This window comes from Dromiciops gliroides, chromosome 5 (assembly GCF_019393635.1).
Source record: "Dromiciops gliroides isolate mDroGli1 chromosome 5, mDroGli1.pri, whole genome shotgun sequence".
Lineage (NCBI taxonomy): Eukaryota > Metazoa > Chordata > Mammalia > Microbiotheria > Microbiotheriidae > Dromiciops > Dromiciops gliroides.
In genome coordinates this window covers 164,199,777-164,203,585 of record NC_057865.1, presented here as the reverse complement: position 1 = coordinate 164,203,585, position 3,809 = coordinate 164,199,777, and the positions used below count along the sequence as shown (strand labels likewise).

The window sequence follows — 3,809 nt, the reverse complement described above, 5'->3', positions numbered from 1 at the left end:
TTGTCTTTTCCCCCCTCCCATTAGGATGTAAGCAAATCATTATCCTCATTAAGTCTCTTCCAATTGTTCATATTAAATTTTCTAAATTCTTCTTGACTCCCAGGTATTTTCATTTTAAAATTTTTGGTCAGTTCTGTTTGGTTTTCCCCACCAAAATTTCTTGAATGCTTTGTATACCATCAAAGATCTATTTCCCTGCTATGTGTGTCTAGAAAGGAAGGGAGTGAAGGCATTCTAATTATTTCCGGGTAAGTTATTCTTAGTTTTTATCTTTTGTCTTTTAAAAAATGTTGGGTTTTGGGGCAGCTAGGTGGCGCAGTGGATAGAGCACCGGCCCTGGAGTCAGGAGTACCTGAGTTCAAATCCGGCCTCAGATACTTAACACTTACTAGCTGTGTGACCCTAGGCAAGTCACTTAACCCCAATTGCCTCACAAAAAAAAAAAAGAAAAAAAATGTTGGGTTTTTATCTTTTGCCTTTTGAAATGTCATATTCAATTATTTTCTTTCCTTTAAGTAATTTTAGAATCATTTGTGTGATCTTAGTTTGGGTTCTTTGGTAATTGAACTCCTTATTTTGGGGTTGTTGAAGGTTTTTCCCCCTTTGTTTGCTCTAGAAGACCTGATTGTAATAGCTCTGGAAGCTATTACATTCCTGGGTATTTCTCCACTTCTTTCTGGAATTTTTTTCAGGAAGTGACTAGTCTTTTTTTTTTTTCTATTTTCATTTTGAAATCCTTAGGTTCTTAGAGGTCCAGAAATTTTTCTTTTCTGATTTCCTAAAATGTGGTATCCAGGCATTTTTCAGGGCCTTTAAAGTATCTCTCTCCAAACTACTTTCAGGGCTGTTGCTCATTCATTCGTTCATTTGTTCATTTGTTATTTCATTCATTCATTCATTCACTTATTTATTTATTCATTGATTCATTTATTTGTTTGTTTGTTTTGCCAAGGACTCATATCTTCTTCTATTTTCCAATCTTTTGATTTGCTCTAATATTTCTTGTTGTCTCTTGGAGTCATAGTTATTTTTGTTCCATTCTAATTTTGAGGAAGTTTGCTACTAGAATGAGAATTTTACCTTTGGTCTAAGCTATTTATTCTCCTTTCATTCTTTTCTACAGAGTTCTTATTTCACATATAATTTCGTTTTTTATTTCTTGTTCATTTCTTTTGGAATCCTTGTAGCCAGGCCTATTTTCCCCTGAGGATTTTCTTGTGCTTATTATGGAGTTACTCTCTTCTGGATTTACTTCTTGGGCATTCTTTGATCCATGTTATGTCTTCATTATGTTTGGTGTTTTCCTCTGTTTACTACTATCTCTAGACTCAGTGCCTGGTTTGGAACTTTGTGCCACAATCCTACACTTCTGTATTCTTGGAAAGAATAGTCAGACTGATCTCCATCTTCACCATAGCGGAAGTAGGATTAGCGTGTCCAAGTCTTCACCATGCAGCTGTTTGTCCACACAGGCTCTGCACACCCTCAAGGTGGCCAGGCAGGAGACCATCACCCAGATCAAGGCCCATATAGCATCCCTAGAAGGCATCACCCCTGAGGAACAGGTCCTGCTTCTAGGTTGCTCCCTGTTGGAGGATGACGCTATTTTGGGGCAGTGTGGGTTGGAGCTCTGTCCACTCTGGAAGTGGCTGACTGGATGCTAAGAGGTAAAGTCCATGGCTCTCTGGCCTGAGCTAGAAAAGTGAGGAGTCAGACTCCCAAGGTGACCAAGCAGGAGAAGAAGAAGAAGACTGGGTGGGCCAAGAGAAGGATGCAGTACAACAGATGCTTTTTCTTTTTCTTTTTCTTTTTTTTTTTTTAATGTATGAGGTATTTTATTTTTTCCGTTACATGTAAAGATAGTTCTCAACTTTTGTTTATACATGCTTTACAATTTCAGATTTTTCTCCCTCCCTCCCCTCCCTCCCCCCTCCCCTAGACAGCAGGTAATCTGATATAGGTTATATCTATATATCTCTATACATATACATATAGATATATATATACACACACACATATATATATACACATAATAACATTAATCCTATTTCTGCATTAATCCTGTTACAAGAGAAAGAATCAGAGCAGTGATGCAAAACCTCAAAATAGAAAAAAAAAACCCAACAGCACCCAAAACAAAAGAAATAATATGGTTCAATCAGCATCTATACTCCACAGTTCTTTCTTTCTTTTTTTTCTTGGATTTGGAGATCCTCTTCCATCATGAGTTCCCTGGAACTCTTCTGTACCATTGCATTGGTGAGAAGAATATAGTCCATCACAGTAGGTCAACACTCAATGTTGATGATACTGTGTACAATGTTCTTCTGGTTCTGCTCATCTCACTCATCATCAGCTCACGTAAGACCCTCCAGGTTTCTCTGAACTCTTCCTGCTCATCATTTCTTACAGCACAATAGTATTCCATTGTATTCATATACCACAACTTGTCCAGCCATTCCCCAATTGATGGGCACCCCCTCAACTTCCAATTCCTTGCTACCACATAAAGAGCAGCTATAAATATTTTTGTACATGTGGGTCCCTTTCCCCCTTCCATGATTTCTTTGGGCAAAAGACCTAAAAGTGGGATTGCTGGGTCAAAGGGTATGCACAGCTTTATCGCCCTTTGGGCATAATTCCAAATTGCTCTCCAGAATGGTTGGATCAGCTCACAGCTCCACCAACAATGCATTAGTGTTCCAATTTTCCCACAGCCTCTCCAACATTTATTATCTTCCTTTTTTGTCATTTTAGCCAATCTGATAGGTGTCAGGTGGTACCTTAGAGTTGTTTTAATTTGCATCTCTCTAATCATTAGAGATTTAGAGCATTTTTTCATATGGGAATAGATAGCTTTGGTTTCTTCATCAGAAAACTGCCTGTTCATATCCTTTGACCATTTCTCAATTGGGGAATGACTTGGATTCTTATAAATTTGATTTAATTCCCTATATATTTTAGAGATGAGGCCTTTATCAGAAGCACTGGCCTCAAAAATTGTTTCCCAGCTTTTTGCCTCCCTTCCAATTTTGGATGCATTGCTTCTGTTTGTACAAAAATTTTTTAATTTAATATAATCAAAATCATCCATTTTGCATTTTATAATATACTCTATCTCTTGTTTGGTCAAAAACTGTTTTCCTTTCCAAAGATCTGATAGGTACACTATTCCTTTCTCTCCTAATTTACCTATGGTATCACCTCTTATGTCTAAATCATGTATCCATTTTGACCTTATTTTAGTATAAGGTGTAAGATGTTGGTCTATGCCTAATTTCTGCCATACTAAACAGATGCTTTTTCAACATAGAGTCCACCTTTGGCAAGAAGAAGGGCCCCACTGCCAACTCTTAAGCCCCTGGTAGTTTCTGTCTGTTCCAAATAAAGTTGCTACAACTCCAGAGAGAGAGAGAGAGAGAGAGAGAGAGAGAGAGAGAGAGAGAGGGAAAAGTCAGACTGTTTGCTCCTATCCCTGATTTCTTGGACTCTTATTGCTGGTTTCCATCTCCTCTGGTGTACCTGTGCTTAGGGTGCAGGAAGGCATTAGGTTGTCAGTAGTATCTCCTGTCACAGTGATATATGGGTGTCCCTAGTCAGAGCACTGGCAGACTTCTGCCCTGTTTACCTGAGCTTCTGATTGTTTTCCTAGTGGGATCCTTCTCTCATCACCTTCAGACTTTTTTTGGTGTGAAATACTGGGCTGGATGAAGGAATTTCTCTGTGGATTTCTTGATCTTTATTCAATATGTTGCCCTTTTAGATCTTTGATGGAGCACATGTAAGAGAGCTGAGCTCCTCTATTACCT

At 38.4% G+C, this 3,809-nt stretch overlaps 1 pseudogene; it reads left to right on the top strand.

Annotated features, from left to right (window-relative positions):
* Window positions 1–1,450: 1,450 nt before the first annotated feature.
* Window positions 1,451–3,357, top strand: LOC122729956 (annotated as a pseudogene).
* Window positions 3,358–3,809: the final 452 nt, after the last annotated feature.